The sequence below is a fragment of the Gasterosteus aculeatus genome, chromosome 6 (assembly GCF_964276395.1).
Source record: "Gasterosteus aculeatus chromosome 6, fGasAcu3.hap1.1, whole genome shotgun sequence".
Lineage (NCBI taxonomy): Eukaryota > Metazoa > Chordata > Actinopteri > Perciformes > Gasterosteidae > Gasterosteus > Gasterosteus aculeatus.
Genome location: NC_135693.1, coordinates 10,967,071 through 10,980,085, shown reverse-complemented (window position 1 = coordinate 10,980,085; position 13,015 = coordinate 10,967,071). Strand labels below are relative to the sequence as shown.

The following is a 13,015-nucleotide window of genomic DNA, read 5'->3' as shown; positions in this document are numbered from 1 at the left end:
TACCCAGTGTTTTGACTTCATTTTCATAATTAAAACTTTTTTGAAAAGAAGTTCAACTGGTTTTTGGTTTAAACGCTTCAAGTAGAGGCTCTGTGGATTAGTTGGTCAAAGTGCCTGTCTAGTAAACAGGAGATCCTGGGTTCAAATCCCAGCAGTGCCTTAAACCCTGTGTTTTGACTTCATTTTCATAATTAAATCTTTTTTGAAAAGAAGTTCAACTCGTTTTTGGTTTAAACCCTTCAAGCAGAGGCGCTGTGGCTTAGTTGGTCAAAGTGCCTGTCTAGTAAACAGGAGATCCTGGGTTCAAATCCCAGCAGTGCCTTTAACCCAGTGTTTTGACTTCATTTTCATAATTAAAACTTTTTTGAAAAGAAGTTCAACTCGTTTTTGGTTTAAACGCTTCAAGTAGAGGCTCTGTGGCTTAGTTGGTCAAAGTGCCTGTCTAGTAAACAGGAGACCCTGGGTTCAAATCCCAGCAGGGCCTTCGTCCCTATAATATTCATTTAGTGTCCATAATGCCTTGTTTACAAACGAGATTCCAGTTTCATAGGGACGAGGGTACTAACAAAGGAAATGTGGTTTGATGCTTGACTGACTGTCTCAAAAGATCCTGTTTAATTCTCGACCCCATCTTTAAAAGTTTAACAGCATTTTTAGATTTCCAACATGGTATAAATGAATTAAATTTAATCGTTTTCAGGAAAAACTTAAAATAGTGGCGCTGTGGCTTAGCTGGTCAAAGTGCCTGTCTTGTAAACAGGAGATCCTGGGTTCAAATCCCAGCAGTGCCTTTAACCCAGTGTTTTGACTTCATTTTCATAATTAAAACTTTTTTGAAAAGAAGTTCAACTCGTTTTTGGTTTAAGCGCTTCGAGTAGAGGCGCTGTGGCTTAGGTGGTCAAAGTGCCTGTCTAGTAAACAGGAGATCCTGGGTTCAAATCCCAGCAGTGCCTTTAAAAATGTGTCTTGTCTTCATTTTTCTGATTAAAACTTTTTTGAAAAGGTATTCAATTCGTTTTTGGTTTAGGTGCTTCAAGTAGAGGCGCTGTGGCTTAGTTGGTCAAAGTGCCTGTCTAGTAAACAGGAGATCCTGGGTTCAAATCCCAGCAGTGCCTTTTACCCAGTGTTTTGACTTCATTTTCATAATTAAAACTTTTTTGAAAAGAAGTTCAACTGGTTTTTGGTTTAAACGCTTCAAGTAGAGGCTCTATGGATTAGTTGGTCAAAGTGCCTGTCTAGTAAACAGGAGATCCTGGGTTCAAATCCCAGCAGTGCCTTTTACCCAGTGTTTTGACTTCATTTTCATAATTAAAACTTTTTTGAAAAGAAGTTCAATTCGTTTTTGGTTTAGGTGCTTCAAGTAGAGGCGCTGTGGCTTAGTTGGTCAAAGTGCCTGTCTAGTAAACAGGAGATCCTGGGTTCAAATCCCAGCAGTGCCTTTTACCCAGTGTTTTGACTTCATTTTCATAATTAAAACTTTTTTGAAAAGAAGTTCAACTGGTTTTTGGTTTAAACGCTTCAAGTAGAGGCTCTATGGATTAGTTGGTCAAAGTGCCTGTCTAGTAAACAGGAGATCCTGGGTTCAAATCCCAGCAGTGCCTTTTACCCAGTGTTTTGACTTCATTTTCATAATTAAAACTTTTTTGAAAAGAAGTTCAACTGGTTTTTGGTTTAAACGCTTCAAGTAGAGGCTCTGTGGATTAGTTGGTCAAAGTGCCTGTCTAGTAAACAGGAGATCCTGGGTTCAAATCCCAGCAGTGCCTTTAACCTCTGTTTTGACTTCCTTTTTTTCATTATTCCAACTTGCTGAGATATTACATTTTACTTTTGTGCATTAAGACCTGGTGAAATACAGCTAAACTCAAGATCTTTAGGAATAAAATGCATGTCCAAGGGCTCTGTGGCTTAGTTGGTCAAAGTGCCTGTCTAGTAAACAGGAGATCCTGGGTTCAAATCCCAGCAGTGCCTTTTACCCAGTGTTTTGACTTCATTTTCATAATTAAAACTTTTTTGAAAAGAAGTTCAACTGGTTTTTGGTTTAAACGCTTCAAGTAGAGGCTCTATGGATTAGTTGGTCAAAGTGCCTGTCTAGTAAACAGGAGATCCTGGGTTCAAATCCCAGCAGTGCCTTTTACCCAGTGTTTTGACTTCATTTTCATAATTAAAACTTTTTTGAAAAGAAGTTCAACTGGTTTTTGGTTTAAACGCTTCAAGTAGAGGCTCTGTGGATTAGTTGGTCAAAGTGCCTGTCTAGTAAACAGGAGATCCTGGGTTCAAATCCCAGCAGTGCCTTTAACCTCTGTTTTGACTTCCTTTTTTTTATTATTCCAACTTGCTGAGATATTACATTTTACTTTTGTGCATTAAAACCTGGTGAAATACAGCTAATCTCAAGATCTTTAGGAATAAAATGCATGTCCAAGGGCTCTGTGGCTTAGTTGGTTAAAGCGCCTGTTTCGTAAACAGGAGACCCTGGGTTCAAATCCCAGCAGGGCCTTCGTCGCTATAATATTCATTTGGTGTTCATAATGCCTTGTTTACAAACGAGATTCCAGTTTCATAGGGACGAGTCTACTAACAAAGGCAATGTGGTTTGATGCTAGACTGACTGTCTCAAAAGATCCTGTTTATTTCTCGACCCCATCTTTAAAAGTTTAACAGCATTTTTAGATTTCCAACATGGTAAAAATGAATTAAATTTAATCGTTTTCAGGAAAAACTTAAAACAGTGGCGCTGTGGCTTAGCTGGTCAAAGTGCCTGTCTTGTAAACAGGAGATCCTGGGTTCAAATCCCAGCAGTGCCTTTAACCCGGTGTTTTCACTTCATTTTCATAATTAAAACTTTTTTGAAAAGAAGTTCAACTCGTTTTGGGTTTAACAGCTTCAAGTAGAGGCGCTGTGGCTTAGATGGTCAAAGTGCCTGTCTAGTAAACAGGAATTCCTAGGTTCAAATCCCAGCAGTGCCTTTAACCCAGTGTTTTGACTTCATTTTCATAATTAAATCTTTTTTGAAAAGAAGTTCAACTCGTTTTTGGTTTAAACGCTTCAAGCAGAGGCGCTGTGGCTTAGTTGGTCAAAGTGCCTGTCTAGTAAACAGGAGATCCTGGGTTCAAATCCCAGCAGTGCCTTTAAAAATGTTTCTTGTCTTCATTTTTCTAATTAAAACTTTTTTGAAAAGAAGTTCAACTTGTTTTTGGTTTAAACACTTCAAGCAGAGGCGCTGTGGCTTAGTTGGTCAAAGTGCCTGTCTAGTAAACAGGAGATCCTGGGTTCAAATCCCAGCAGTGCCTTTAACCCAGTGTTTTGACTTCATTTTCATAATTAAATCTTTTTTGAAAAGAAGTTCAACTCGTTTTTGGTTTAAACCCTTCAAGCAGAGGCGCTGTGGCTTAGTTGGTCAAAGTGCCTGTCTAGTAAACAGGAGATCCTGGGTTCAAATCCCAGCAGTGCCTTTAACCCAGTGTTTTGACTTCATTTTCATAATTAAAACTTTTTTGAAAAGAAGTTCAACTCGTTTTTGGTTTAAACGCTTCAAGTAGAGGCTCTGTGGCTTAGTTGGTCAAAGTGCCTGTCTAGTAAACAGGAGACCCTGGGTTCAAATCCCAGCAGGGCCTTCGTCCCTATAATATTCATTTAGTGTCCATAATGCCTTGTTTACAAACGAGATTCCAGTTTCATAGGGACGAGGGTACTAACAAAGGAAATGTGGTTTGATGCTTGACTGACTGTCTCAAAAGATCCTGTTTAATTCTCGACCCCATCTTTAAAAGTTTAACAGCATTTTTAGATTTCCAACATGGTATAAATGAATTAAATTTAATCGTTTTCAGGAAAAACTTAAAATAGTGGCGCTGTGGCTTAGCTGGTCAAAGTGCCTGTCTTGTAAACAGGAGATCCTGGGTTCAAATCCCAGCAGTGCCTTTAACCCAGTGTTTTGACTTCATTTTCATAATTAAAACTTTTTTGAAAAGAAGTTCAACTCGTTTTTGGTTTAAGCGCTTCGAGTAGAGGCGCTGTGGCTTAGTTGGTCAAAGTGCCTGTCTAGTAAACAGGAGATCCTGGGTTCAAATCCCAGCAGTGCCTTTAAAAATGTTTCTTGTCTTCATTTTTCTGATTAAAACTTTTTTGAAAAGAAGTTCAACTTGTTTTTGGTTTAAACACTTCAAGCAGAGGCGCTGTGGCTTAGTTGGTCAAAGTGCCTGTCTTGTAAACAGGAGATCCTGGGTTCAAATCCCAGCAGTGCCTTTAACCCAGTGTTTTCACTTCATTTTCATAATTAAAACTTTTTTGAAAAGAAGTTCAACTCGTTTTGGGTTTAACAGCTTCAAGTAGAGGCGCTGTGGCTTAGATGGTCAAAGTGCCTGTCTAGTAAACAGGAATTCCTAGGTTCAAATCCCAGCAGTGCCTTTAACCCAGTTTTTGGACTTCATTTTCATAATTAAAACTTTTTTGAAAAGAAGTTCAACTCGTTTTTGGTTTAAACGCTTCAAGTAGAGGCTCTGTGGATTAGTTGGTCAAAGTGCCTGTCTAGTAAACAGGAGATCCTGGGTTCAAATCCCAGCAGTGCCTTTAACCTCTGTTTTGACTTCCTTTTTTTTATTATTCCAACTTGCTGAGATATTACATTTTACTTTTGTGCATTAAAACCTGGTGAAATACAGCTAAACTCAAGATCTTTAGGAATAAAATGCATGTCCAAGGGCTCTGTGGCTTAGTTGGTTAAAGCGCCTGTTTCGTAAACAGGAGACCCTGGGTTCAAATCCCAGCAGGGCCTTCGTCGCTATAATATTCATTTGGTGTTCATAATGCCTTGTTTACAAACGAGATTCCAGTTTCATAGGGACGAGTCTACTAACAAAGGCAATGTGGTTTGATGCTAGACTGACTGTCTCAAAAGATCCTGTTTATTTCTCGACCCCATCTTTAAAAGTTTAACAGCATTTTTAGATTTCCAACATGGTAAAAATGAATTAAATTTAATCGTTTTCAGGAAAAACTTAAAACAGTGGCGCTGTGGCTTAGCTGGTCAAAGTGCCTGTCTTGTAAACAGGAGATCCTGGGTTCAAATCCCAGCAGTGCCTTTAACCCGGTGTTTTCACTTCATTTTCATAATTAAAACTTTTTTGAAAAGAAGTTCAACTCGTTTTGGGTTTAACAGCTTCAAGTAGAGGCGCTGTGGCTTAGATGGTCAAAGTGCCTGTCTAGTAAACAGGAATTCCTAGGTTCAAATCCCAGCAGTGCCTTTAACCCAGTGTTTTGACTTCATTTTCATAATTAAATCTTTTTTGAAAAGAAGTTCAACTCGTTTTTGGTTTAAACGCTTCAAGCAGAGGCGCTGTGGCTTAGTTGGTCAAAGTGCCTGTCTAGTAAACAGGAGATCCTGGGTTCAAATCCCAGCAGTGCCTTTAAAAATGTTTCTTGTCTTCATTTTTCTAATTAAAACTTTTTTGAAAAGAAGTTCAACTTTTTTTTGGTTTAAACACTTCAAGCAGAGGCGCTGTGGCTTAGTTGGTCAAAGTGCCTGTCTAGTAAACAGGAGATCCTGGGTTCAAATCCCAGCAGTGCCTTTAACCCAGTGTTTTGACTTCATTTTCATAATTAAATCTTTTTTGAAAAGAAGTTCAACTCGTTTTTGGTTTAAACCCTTCAAGCAGAGGCGCTGTGGCTTAGTTGGTCAAAGTGCCTGTCTAGTAAACAGGAGATCCTGGGTTCAAATCCCAGCAGTGCCTTTAACCCAGTGTTTTGACTTCATTTTCATAATTAAAACTTTTTTGAAAAGAAGTTCAACTCGTTTTTGGTTTAAACGCTTCAAGTAGAGGCTCTGTGGCTTAGTTGGTCAAAGTGCCTGTCTAGTAAACAGGAGACCCTGGGTTCAAATCCCAGCAGGGCCTTCGTCCCTATAATATTCATTTAGTGTCCATAATGCCTTGTTTACAAACGAGATTCCAGTTTCATAGGGACGAGGGTACTAACAAAGGAAATGTGGTTTGATGCTTGACTGACTGTCTCAAAAGATCCTGTTTAATTCTCGACCCCATCTTTAAAAGTTTAACAGCATTTTTAGATTTCCAACATGGTATAAATGAATTAAATTTAATCGTTTTCAGGAAAAACTTAAAATAGTGGCGCTGTGGCTTAGCTGGTCAAAGTGCCTGTCTTGTAAACAGGAGATCCTGGGTTCAAATCCCAGCAGTGCCTTTAACCCAGTGTTTTGACTTCATTTTCATAATTAAAACTTTTTTGAAAAGAAGTTCAACTCGTTTTTGGTTTAAGCGCTTCGAGTAGAGGCGCTGTGGCTTAGGTGGTCAAAGTGCCTGTCTAGTAAACAGGAGATCCTGGGTTCAAATCCCAGCAGTGCCTTTAAAAATGTGTCTTGTCTTCATTTTTCTGATTAAAACTTTTTTGAAAAGGTATTCAATTCGTTTTTGGTTTAGGTGCTTCAAGTAGAGGCGCTGTGGCTTAGTTGGTCAAAGTGCCTGTCTAGTAAACAGGAGATCCTGGGTTCAAATCCCAGCAGTGCCTTTTACCCAGTGTTTTGACTTCATTTTCATAATTAAAACTTTTTTGAAAAGAAGTTCAACTGGTTTTTGGTTTAAACGCTTCAAGTAGAGGCTCTATGGATTAGTTGGTCAAAGTGCCTGTCTAGTAAACAGGAGATCCTGGGTTCAAATCCCAGCAGTGCCTTTTACCCAGTGTTTTGACTTCATTTTCATAATTAAAACTTTTTTGAAAAGAAGTTCAACTGGTTTTTGGTTTAAACGCTTCAAGTAGAGGCTCTGTGGATTAGTTGGTCAAAGTGCCTGTCTAGTAAACAGGAGATCCTGGGTTCAAATCCCAGCAGTGCCTTTAACCTCTGTTTTGACTTCCTTTTTTTCATTATTCCAACTTGCTGAGATATTACATTTTACTTTTGTGCATTAAGACCTGGTGAAATACAGCTAAACTCAAGATCTTTAGGAATAAAATGCATGTCCAAGGGCTCTGTGGCTTAGTTGGTTAAAGCGCCTGTTTCGTAAACAGGAGACCCTGGGTTCAAATCCCAGCAGGGCCTTCGTCGCTATAATATTCATTTGGTGTTCATAATGCCTTGTTTACAAACGAGATTCCAGTTTCATAGGGACGAGTCTACTAACAAAGGCAATGTGGTTTGATGCTAGACTGACTGTCTCAAAAGATCCTGTTTAATTCTCGACCCCATCTTTAAAAGTTTAACAGCATTTTTAGATTTCCAACATGGTAAAAATGAATTAAATTTAATCGTTTTCAGGAAAAACTTAAAACAGTGGCGCTGTGGCTTAGCTGGTCAAAGTGCCTGTCTTGTAAACAGGAGATCCTGTGTTCAAATCCCAGCAGTGCCTTTAACCCGGTGTTTTGACTTCATTTTCATGATTAAAACTTTTTTGAAAAGAAGTTCAACTCGTTTTGGGTTTAACAGCTTCAAGTAGAGGTGCTGTGGCTTAGATGGTCAAAGTGCCTGTCTAGTAAACAGGAATTCCTAGGTTCAAATCCCAGCAGTGCCTTTAACCCAGTTTTTGGACTTCATTTTCATAATTAAAACTTTTTTGAATAGAAGTTCAACTCTTTTTTGGTTTAAATGCTTCAAGTAGAGGCGCTGTGGCTTAGTTGGTCAAAGTGCCTGTCTAGTAAACAGGAGATCCTGGGTTCAAATCCCAGCAGTGCCTTTTACCCAGTGTTTTGACTTCATTTTCATAATTAAAACTTTTTTGAAAAGAAGTTCAACTGGTTTTTGGTTTAAACGCTTCAAGTAGAGGCTCTATGGATTAGTTGGTCAAAGTGCCTGTCTAGTAAACAGGAGATCCTGGGTTCAAATCCCAGCAGTGCCTTTTACCCAGTGTTTTGACTTCATTTTCATAATTAAAACTTTTTTGAAAAGAAGTTCAACTGGTTTTTGGTTTAAACGCTTCAAGTAGAGGCTCTGTGGATTAGTTGGTCAAAGTGCCTGTCTAGTAAACACGAGATCCTGGGTTCAAATCCCAGCAGTGCGTTTAACCTCTGTTTTGACTTCCTTTTTTTTATTATTCCAACTTGCTGAGATATTACATTTTACTTTTGTGCATTAAAACCTGGTGAAATACAGATAAACTCAAGATCTTTAGGAATAAAATGCATGTCCAAGGGCTCTGTGGCTTAGTTGGTTAAAGCGCCTGTTTCGTAAACAGGAGACCCTGGGTTCAAATCCCAGCAGGGCCTTCGTCGCTATAATATTCATTTGGTGTTCATAATGCCTTGTTTACAAACGAGATTCCAGTTTAATAGGGACGAGTCTACTAACAAAGGCAATGTGGTTTGATGCTAGACTGACTGTCTCAAAAGATCCTGTTTATTTCTCGACCCCATCTTTAAAAGTTTAACAGCATTTTTAGATTTCCAACATGGTAAAAATGAATTAAATTTAATCGTTTTCAGGAAAAACTTAAAACAGTGGCGCTGTGGCTTAGCTGGTCAAAGTGCCTGTCTTGTAAACAGGAGATCCTGGGTTCAAATCCCAGCAGTGCCTTTAACCCGGTGTTTTCACTTCATTTTCATAATTAAAACTTTTTTGAAAAGAAGTTCAACTCGTTTTGGGTTTAACAGCTTCAAGTAGAGGCGCTGTGGCTTAGTTGGTCAAAGTGCCTGTCTAGTAAACAGGAGATCCTGGGTTCAAATCCCAGCAGTGCCTTTAAAAATGTGTCTTGTCTTCATTTTTCTGATTAAAACTTTTTTGAAAAGGTATTCAATTCGTTTTTGGTTTAGGTGCTTCAAGTAGAGGCGCTGTGGCTTAGTTGGTCAAAGTGCCTGTCTTGTAAACAGGAGATCCTTGGTACAAATCCCAGCAGTCCCTTTAACCCAGTGTTTTGACTTCATTTTCATAATTAAAACTTTTTTGAAAAGAAGTTCAACTCGTTTTTGGTTTAAGCGCTTCAAGTAGAGGCGCTGTGGCTTAGGTGGTCAAAGTGCCTGTCTAGTAAACAGGAGATCCTGGGTTCAAATCCCAGCAGTGCCTTTAAAAATGTGTCTTGTCTTCATTTTTCTGATTAAAACTTTTTTGAAAAGATATTCAATTCGTTTTTGGTTTAGGTGCTTCAAGTATAGGCGCTGCGGCTTAGTTGGTCAAAGTGCCTGTCTTGTAAACAGGAGATCCTGGGTACAAATCCCAGCAGTCCCTTTAACCCAGTGTTTTGACTTCATTTTCATAATTAAAACTTTTTTGAAAAGAAGTTCAACTCGTTTTTGGTTTGAACGCTTCAAGTAGAGGCTCTGTGGCTTAGTTGGTCAAAGTGCCTGTCTAGTAAACAGGAGATATTGCTGAGATATTACATTTTACTTTTGTGCATTAAAACCTGGTGAAATACAGCTAAACTCAAGATCTTTAGGAATAAAAGGCATATCCAAGGGATCTGTGGCTTAGTTGGTTAAAGCGCCTGTTTCGTAAACAGGAGACCCTGGGTTCAAATCCCAGCAGGGCCTTCGTCGCTATAATATTCATTTTGTGTTCATAATGCCTTGTTTACAAACGAGATTCCAGTTTCATAGGAAAGAGGGTACTAACAAAGGAAATGTGGTTTGATGCTTGACTGACTGTCTCAAAAGATCCTGTTTAATTCTCGACCCCATCTTTAAAAGTTTAACAGCATTTTTAGATTTCCAACATGGTAAAAATGAATTAAATTTAATCGTTTTCAGGAAAAACTTAAAACAGTGGCGCTGTGGCTTAGTTGGTCAAAGTGCCTGTCTAGTAAACAGGAGATCCTGGGTTCAAATCCCAGCAGTGCCTTTAACCCAGTGTTTTCACTTCATTTTCATAATTAAAACTTTTTTGAAAAGAAGCTCAACTCGTTTTTGGTTTAACAGCTTCAGGTAGAGGCGCTGTCGCTTAGATGGTCAAAGTGCCTGTCTAGTAAACAGGAGATCCTCGGTTCAAATCCCAGCAGTGCCTTTAAAAATGTGTCTTGTCTTCATTTTTCTGATTAAAACTTTTTTGAAAAGGTATTCAATTCGTTTTTTGTTTAGGTGCTTCAAGTAGAGGCTCTGTGGCTTAGTTGGTCAAAGTGCCTGTCTAGTAAACAGGAGATCCTGGGTTCAAATCCCAGCAGTGCCTTTAACCTCTGTTTTGACTTCCTTTTTTTATTATTCCAACTTGGTGAGATATTACATTTTACTTTTGTGCATTAAAACCTGGTGAAATACAGCTAAACTCAAGATCTTTAGGAATAAAAGGCATATCCAAGGGCTCTGTGGCTTAGTTGGTTAAAGTGCCTGTTTCGTAAACAGGAGACCCTGGGTTCAAATCCCAGCAGGGCCTTCGTCTCTATAATATTCATTTAGTGTCCATAATGCCTTGTTTACAAACGAGATTCCAGTTTCAAAGGGACGAGGGTACTAACAAAGGAAATGTGGTTTGATGCTTGACTGACTGTCTCAAAACATCCTGTTTAATTCTTGACCCCATCTTTAAAAGTTTAACAGCATTTTTAGATTTCCAACATGGTAAAAATGAATGAAATTTAATCGTTTTCAGGAAAAACTTAAAACGGTGGCGCTGTGGCTTAGCTGGTCAAAGTGCCTGTCTTGTAAACAGGAGATCCTGGGTTCAAATCCCAGCAGTGCCTTTATAACCCAGTGTTTTCACTTCATTTTCATAATTAAAACTTTTTTGAAAAGAAGTTCAACTCGTTTTGGGTTCAACAGCTTCAAGTAGAGGTGCTGTGGCTTAGATGGTCAAAGTGCCTGTCTAGTAAACAGGAGATCCTGGGTTCAAATCCCAGCAGTGCCTTTAACCCAGTGTTTTGACTTCATTTTCATAATTAAAACTTTTTTGAAAAGAAGTTCAACTTGTTTTTGGTTTAAACGCTTCAAGTAGAGGTGCTGTGGCTTAGTAGGTCAAAGTGCCTGTCTAGTAAACAGGAGATCCTGGGTTCAAATCCCAGCAGTGCCTCTAACCCAGTGTTTTCACTTCATTTTCATAATTAAAACTTTTTTGAAAAGAAGTTCAACTGGTTTTTGGTTTAAACGCTTCAAGTAGAGGCTCTGTGGATTAGTTGGTCAAAGTGCCTGTCTAGTAAACAGGAGATCCTGGGTTCAAATCCCAGCAGTGCCTTTAACCTCTGTTTTGACTTCCTTTTTTTTATTATTCCAACTTGCTGAGATATTACATTTTACTTTTGTGCATTAAAACCTGGTGAAATACAGCTAAACTCAAGATCTTTAGGAATAAAAGGCATATCCAAGGGCTCTGTGGCTTAGTTGGTTAAAGCCCCTGTTTCGTAAACAGGAGACCCTGGGTTTAAATCCCAGCAGGGCCTTCGTCGCTATAATATTCATTTAGTGTTCATAATGCCTTGTTTACAAACGAGATTCCAGTTTTCATAGGGACGAGGGTACTAACAAAGGAAATGTGGTTTGATGCTTGACTGACTGTCTCAAAAGATCCTGTTTAATTCTCGACCCCATCTTTAAAAGTTTAACAGCATTTTTAGATTTCCAACATGGTAAAAATGAATTAAATTTAATCGTTTTCAGGAAAAACTAAAAACAGTGTGGCTTAGCTGGTCAAAGCGCCTGTCTTGTAAACAGGAGATCCTGGGTTCAAATCCCGGCAGTGCCTTTAACCTCTGTTTTGACTTCCTTTTTTTTATTATTCCAACTTGCTGAGATATTACATTTTACTTTTGTGCATTAAAACCTGGTGTAGTACAGCTAAACTCAAGATCTTTAGGAATAAAAGGCATATCCAAGGGCTCTGTGGCTTAGTTGGTTAAAGCGCCTGTTTCGTAAACAGGAGACCCTGGGTTCAAATCCCAGCAGGGCCTTCGTCGCTATAATATTCATTTAGTGTTCATAATGCCTTGTTTACAAACGAGATTCCAGTTTTCATAGGGACGAGGGTACTAACAAAGGAAATGTGGTTTGATGCTTGACTGACTGTCTCAAAAGATCCTGTTTAATTCTCGACCCCATCTTTAAAAGTTTAACAGCATTTTTAGATTTCCAACATGGTAAAAATGAATTAAATTTAATCGTTTTCAGGAAAAACTTAAAACAGTGGCGCTGTGGCTTAGCTGGTCAAAGTGCCTGTCTTGTAAACAGGAGATCCTGGGTTCAAATCCCAGCAGTGCCTCTAACCCAGTGTTTTCACTTCATTTTCATAATTAAAACTTTTTTGAAAAGAAGTTCAACTCGTTTTTGGTTTAAACGCTTCAAGTAGAGGCTCTGTGGATTAGTTGGTCAAAGTGCCTGTCTAGTAAACAGGAGATCCTGGGTTCAAATCCCAGCAGTGCCTTTAACCTCTGTTTTGACTTCCTTTTTTTTATTATTCCAACTTGCTGAGATATTACATTTTACTTTTGTGCATTAAAACCTGGTGAAATACAGCTAAACTCAAGATCTTTAGGAATAAAAGGCATATCCAAGGGCTCTGTGGCTTAGTTGGTTAAAGCCCCTGTTTCGTAAACAGGAGACCCTGGGTTTAAATCCCAGCAGGGCCTTCGTCGCTATAATATTCATTTAGTGTTCATAATGCCTTGTTTACAAACGAGATTCCAGTTTTCATAGGGACGAGGGTACTAACAAAGGAAATGTGGTTTGATGCTTGACTGACTGTCTCAAAAGATCCTGTTTAATTCTCGACCCCATCTTTAAAAGTTTAACAGCATTTTTAGATTTCCAACATGGTAAAAATGAATTAAATTTAATCGTTTTCAGGAAAAACTTAAAACAGTGTGGCTTAGCTGGTCAAAGTGCCTGTCTTGTAAACAGGAGATCCTGGGTTCAAATCCCGGCAGTGCCTTTAACCTCTGTTTTGACTTCCTTTTTTTTATTATTCCAACTTGCTGAGATATTACATTTTACTTTTGTGCATTAAAACCTGGTGTAGTACAGCTAAACTCAAGATCTTTAGGAATAAAAGGCATATCCAAGGGCTCTGTGGCTTAGTTGGTTAAAGCGCCTGTTTCGTAAACAGGAGACCCTGGGTTCAAATCCCAGCAGGGCCTTCGTCGCTATAATATTCATTTAG

At 38.7% G+C, this 13,015-nt stretch overlaps 52 non-coding genes across 52 annotated transcripts; all 52 read left to right on the top strand.

Moving 5' to 3' along the window:
• The first annotated feature begins 86 nt into the window (after positions 1-86).
• On the top strand, positions 87-160 carry trnat-agu (transfer RNA threonine (anticodon AGU)). The gene has a single exon. It is a non-coding gene; the product is annotated as a tRNA-Thr (tRNA).
• Positions 161-248: 88 nt separating this feature from the next.
• On the top strand, positions 249-322 carry trnat-agu (transfer RNA threonine (anticodon AGU)). Its single transcript has one exon. It is a non-coding gene; the product is annotated as a tRNA-Thr (tRNA).
• Positions 323-410: 88 nt separating this feature from the next.
• Positions 411-484, top strand: trnat-agu (transfer RNA threonine (anticodon AGU)). The gene has a single exon. It is a non-coding gene; the product is annotated as a tRNA-Thr (tRNA).
• A 233-nt stretch (positions 485-717) lies between these two features.
• Positions 718-791, top strand: trnat-ugu (transfer RNA threonine (anticodon UGU)). The gene has a single exon. It is a non-coding gene; the product is annotated as a tRNA-Thr (tRNA).
• An 88-nt stretch (positions 792-879) lies between these two features.
• On the top strand, positions 880-953 carry trnat-agu (transfer RNA threonine (anticodon AGU)). The gene has a single exon. It is a non-coding gene; the product is annotated as a tRNA-Thr (tRNA).
• Positions 954-1,041: 88 nt separating this feature from the next.
• Positions 1,042-1,115, top strand: trnat-agu (transfer RNA threonine (anticodon AGU)). The gene has a single exon. It is a non-coding gene; the product is annotated as a tRNA-Thr (tRNA).
• A 250-nt stretch (positions 1,116-1,365) lies between these two features.
• Positions 1,366-1,439, top strand: trnat-agu (transfer RNA threonine (anticodon AGU)). Its single transcript has one exon. It is a non-coding gene; the product is annotated as a tRNA-Thr (tRNA).
• A 250-nt stretch (positions 1,440-1,689) lies between these two features.
• On the top strand, positions 1,690-1,763 carry trnat-agu (transfer RNA threonine (anticodon AGU)). The gene has a single exon. It is a non-coding gene; the product is annotated as a tRNA-Thr (tRNA).
• Positions 1,764-1,894: 131 nt separating this feature from the next.
• Positions 1,895-1,968, top strand: trnat-agu (transfer RNA threonine (anticodon AGU)). The gene has a single exon. It is a non-coding gene; the product is annotated as a tRNA-Thr (tRNA).
• A 250-nt stretch (positions 1,969-2,218) lies between these two features.
• Positions 2,219-2,292, top strand: trnat-agu (transfer RNA threonine (anticodon AGU)). The gene has a single exon. It is a non-coding gene; the product is annotated as a tRNA-Thr (tRNA).
• A 131-nt stretch (positions 2,293-2,423) lies between these two features.
• Positions 2,424-2,497, top strand: trnat-cgu (transfer RNA threonine (anticodon CGU)). Its single transcript has one exon. It is a non-coding gene; the product is annotated as a tRNA-Thr (tRNA).
• Positions 2,498-2,730: 233 nt separating this feature from the next.
• On the top strand, positions 2,731-2,804 carry trnat-ugu (transfer RNA threonine (anticodon UGU)). The gene has a single exon. It is a non-coding gene; the product is annotated as a tRNA-Thr (tRNA).
• A 250-nt stretch (positions 2,805-3,054) lies between these two features.
• Positions 3,055-3,128, top strand: trnat-agu (transfer RNA threonine (anticodon AGU)). Its single transcript has one exon. It is a non-coding gene; the product is annotated as a tRNA-Thr (tRNA).
• Positions 3,129-3,216: 88 nt separating this feature from the next.
• On the top strand, positions 3,217-3,290 carry trnat-agu (transfer RNA threonine (anticodon AGU)). Its single transcript has one exon. It is a non-coding gene; the product is annotated as a tRNA-Thr (tRNA).
• An 88-nt stretch (positions 3,291-3,378) lies between these two features.
• On the top strand, positions 3,379-3,452 carry trnat-agu (transfer RNA threonine (anticodon AGU)). Its single transcript has one exon. It is a non-coding gene; the product is annotated as a tRNA-Thr (tRNA).
• An 88-nt stretch (positions 3,453-3,540) lies between these two features.
• Positions 3,541-3,614, top strand: trnat-agu (transfer RNA threonine (anticodon AGU)). Its single transcript has one exon. It is a non-coding gene; the product is annotated as a tRNA-Thr (tRNA).
• A 233-nt stretch (positions 3,615-3,847) lies between these two features.
• Positions 3,848-3,921, top strand: trnat-ugu (transfer RNA threonine (anticodon UGU)). The gene has a single exon. It is a non-coding gene; the product is annotated as a tRNA-Thr (tRNA).
• An 88-nt stretch (positions 3,922-4,009) lies between these two features.
• On the top strand, positions 4,010-4,083 carry trnat-agu (transfer RNA threonine (anticodon AGU)). The gene has a single exon. It is a non-coding gene; the product is annotated as a tRNA-Thr (tRNA).
• An 88-nt stretch (positions 4,084-4,171) lies between these two features.
• On the top strand, positions 4,172-4,245 carry trnat-ugu (transfer RNA threonine (anticodon UGU)). The gene has a single exon. It is a non-coding gene; the product is annotated as a tRNA-Thr (tRNA).
• A 250-nt stretch (positions 4,246-4,495) lies between these two features.
• trnat-agu (transfer RNA threonine (anticodon AGU)) lies at positions 4,496-4,569 on the top strand. The gene has a single exon. It is a non-coding gene; the product is annotated as a tRNA-Thr (tRNA).
• A 131-nt stretch (positions 4,570-4,700) lies between these two features.
• On the top strand, positions 4,701-4,774 carry trnat-cgu (transfer RNA threonine (anticodon CGU)). The gene has a single exon. It is a non-coding gene; the product is annotated as a tRNA-Thr (tRNA).
• A 233-nt stretch (positions 4,775-5,007) lies between these two features.
• trnat-ugu (transfer RNA threonine (anticodon UGU)) lies at positions 5,008-5,081 on the top strand. Its single transcript has one exon. It is a non-coding gene; the product is annotated as a tRNA-Thr (tRNA).
• Positions 5,082-5,331: 250 nt separating this feature from the next.
• trnat-agu (transfer RNA threonine (anticodon AGU)) lies at positions 5,332-5,405 on the top strand. The gene has a single exon. It is a non-coding gene; the product is annotated as a tRNA-Thr (tRNA).
• Positions 5,406-5,493: 88 nt separating this feature from the next.
• trnat-agu (transfer RNA threonine (anticodon AGU)) lies at positions 5,494-5,567 on the top strand. The gene has a single exon. It is a non-coding gene; the product is annotated as a tRNA-Thr (tRNA).
• Positions 5,568-5,655: 88 nt separating this feature from the next.
• On the top strand, positions 5,656-5,729 carry trnat-agu (transfer RNA threonine (anticodon AGU)). The gene has a single exon. It is a non-coding gene; the product is annotated as a tRNA-Thr (tRNA).
• An 88-nt stretch (positions 5,730-5,817) lies between these two features.
• trnat-agu (transfer RNA threonine (anticodon AGU)) lies at positions 5,818-5,891 on the top strand. The gene has a single exon. It is a non-coding gene; the product is annotated as a tRNA-Thr (tRNA).
• Positions 5,892-6,124: 233 nt separating this feature from the next.
• trnat-ugu (transfer RNA threonine (anticodon UGU)) lies at positions 6,125-6,198 on the top strand. Its single transcript has one exon. It is a non-coding gene; the product is annotated as a tRNA-Thr (tRNA).
• Positions 6,199-6,286: 88 nt separating this feature from the next.
• Positions 6,287-6,360, top strand: trnat-agu (transfer RNA threonine (anticodon AGU)). Its single transcript has one exon. It is a non-coding gene; the product is annotated as a tRNA-Thr (tRNA).
• Positions 6,361-6,448: 88 nt separating this feature from the next.
• Positions 6,449-6,522, top strand: trnat-agu (transfer RNA threonine (anticodon AGU)). The gene has a single exon. It is a non-coding gene; the product is annotated as a tRNA-Thr (tRNA).
• Positions 6,523-6,772: 250 nt separating this feature from the next.
• On the top strand, positions 6,773-6,846 carry trnat-agu (transfer RNA threonine (anticodon AGU)). Its single transcript has one exon. It is a non-coding gene; the product is annotated as a tRNA-Thr (tRNA).
• A 131-nt stretch (positions 6,847-6,977) lies between these two features.
• trnat-cgu (transfer RNA threonine (anticodon CGU)) lies at positions 6,978-7,051 on the top strand. Its single transcript has one exon. It is a non-coding gene; the product is annotated as a tRNA-Thr (tRNA).
• Positions 7,052-7,284: 233 nt separating this feature from the next.
• trnat-ugu (transfer RNA threonine (anticodon UGU)) lies at positions 7,285-7,358 on the top strand. Its single transcript has one exon. It is a non-coding gene; the product is annotated as a tRNA-Thr (tRNA).
• A 250-nt stretch (positions 7,359-7,608) lies between these two features.
• trnat-agu (transfer RNA threonine (anticodon AGU)) lies at positions 7,609-7,682 on the top strand. The gene has a single exon. It is a non-coding gene; the product is annotated as a tRNA-Thr (tRNA).
• A 455-nt stretch (positions 7,683-8,137) lies between these two features.
• On the top strand, positions 8,138-8,211 carry trnat-cgu (transfer RNA threonine (anticodon CGU)). The gene has a single exon. It is a non-coding gene; the product is annotated as a tRNA-Thr (tRNA).
• A 233-nt stretch (positions 8,212-8,444) lies between these two features.
• Positions 8,445-8,518, top strand: trnat-ugu (transfer RNA threonine (anticodon UGU)). The gene has a single exon. It is a non-coding gene; the product is annotated as a tRNA-Thr (tRNA).
• Positions 8,519-8,606: 88 nt separating this feature from the next.
• trnat-agu (transfer RNA threonine (anticodon AGU)) lies at positions 8,607-8,680 on the top strand. The gene has a single exon. It is a non-coding gene; the product is annotated as a tRNA-Thr (tRNA).
• Positions 8,681-8,930: 250 nt separating this feature from the next.
• Positions 8,931-9,004, top strand: trnat-agu (transfer RNA threonine (anticodon AGU)). The gene has a single exon. It is a non-coding gene; the product is annotated as a tRNA-Thr (tRNA).
• A 390-nt stretch (positions 9,005-9,394) lies between these two features.
• Positions 9,395-9,468, top strand: trnat-cgu (transfer RNA threonine (anticodon CGU)). Its single transcript has one exon. It is a non-coding gene; the product is annotated as a tRNA-Thr (tRNA).
• A 233-nt stretch (positions 9,469-9,701) lies between these two features.
• Positions 9,702-9,775, top strand: trnat-agu (transfer RNA threonine (anticodon AGU)). The gene has a single exon. It is a non-coding gene; the product is annotated as a tRNA-Thr (tRNA).
• A 250-nt stretch (positions 9,776-10,025) lies between these two features.
• Positions 10,026-10,099, top strand: trnat-agu (transfer RNA threonine (anticodon AGU)). Its single transcript has one exon. It is a non-coding gene; the product is annotated as a tRNA-Thr (tRNA).
• A 130-nt stretch (positions 10,100-10,229) lies between these two features.
• On the top strand, positions 10,230-10,303 carry trnat-cgu (transfer RNA threonine (anticodon CGU)). Its single transcript has one exon. It is a non-coding gene; the product is annotated as a tRNA-Thr (tRNA).
• Positions 10,304-10,536: 233 nt separating this feature from the next.
• On the top strand, positions 10,537-10,610 carry trnat-ugu (transfer RNA threonine (anticodon UGU)). Its single transcript has one exon. It is a non-coding gene; the product is annotated as a tRNA-Thr (tRNA).
• Positions 10,611-10,700: 90 nt separating this feature from the next.
• On the top strand, positions 10,701-10,774 carry trnat-agu (transfer RNA threonine (anticodon AGU)). The gene has a single exon. It is a non-coding gene; the product is annotated as a tRNA-Thr (tRNA).
• Positions 10,775-10,862: 88 nt separating this feature from the next.
• trnat-agu (transfer RNA threonine (anticodon AGU)) lies at positions 10,863-10,936 on the top strand. The gene has a single exon. It is a non-coding gene; the product is annotated as a tRNA-Thr (tRNA).
• An 88-nt stretch (positions 10,937-11,024) lies between these two features.
• Positions 11,025-11,098, top strand: trnat-agu (transfer RNA threonine (anticodon AGU)). Its single transcript has one exon. It is a non-coding gene; the product is annotated as a tRNA-Thr (tRNA).
• A 131-nt stretch (positions 11,099-11,229) lies between these two features.
• Positions 11,230-11,303, top strand: trnat-cgu (transfer RNA threonine (anticodon CGU)). Its single transcript has one exon. It is a non-coding gene; the product is annotated as a tRNA-Thr (tRNA).
• A 228-nt stretch (positions 11,304-11,531) lies between these two features.
• trnat-ugu (transfer RNA threonine (anticodon UGU)) lies at positions 11,532-11,608 on the top strand. Its single transcript has one exon. It is a non-coding gene; the product is annotated as a tRNA-Thr (tRNA).
• Positions 11,609-11,736: 128 nt separating this feature from the next.
• Positions 11,737-11,810, top strand: trnat-cgu (transfer RNA threonine (anticodon CGU)). The gene has a single exon. It is a non-coding gene; the product is annotated as a tRNA-Thr (tRNA).
• A 234-nt stretch (positions 11,811-12,044) lies between these two features.
• Positions 12,045-12,118, top strand: trnat-ugu (transfer RNA threonine (anticodon UGU)). Its single transcript has one exon. It is a non-coding gene; the product is annotated as a tRNA-Thr (tRNA).
• Positions 12,119-12,206: 88 nt separating this feature from the next.
• trnat-agu (transfer RNA threonine (anticodon AGU)) lies at positions 12,207-12,280 on the top strand. The gene has a single exon. It is a non-coding gene; the product is annotated as a tRNA-Thr (tRNA).
• Positions 12,281-12,411: 131 nt separating this feature from the next.
• Positions 12,412-12,485, top strand: trnat-cgu (transfer RNA threonine (anticodon CGU)). The gene has a single exon. It is a non-coding gene; the product is annotated as a tRNA-Thr (tRNA).
• A 433-nt stretch (positions 12,486-12,918) lies between these two features.
• On the top strand, positions 12,919-12,992 carry trnat-cgu (transfer RNA threonine (anticodon CGU)). The gene has a single exon. It is a non-coding gene; the product is annotated as a tRNA-Thr (tRNA).
• Positions 12,993-13,015: the final 23 nt, after the last annotated feature.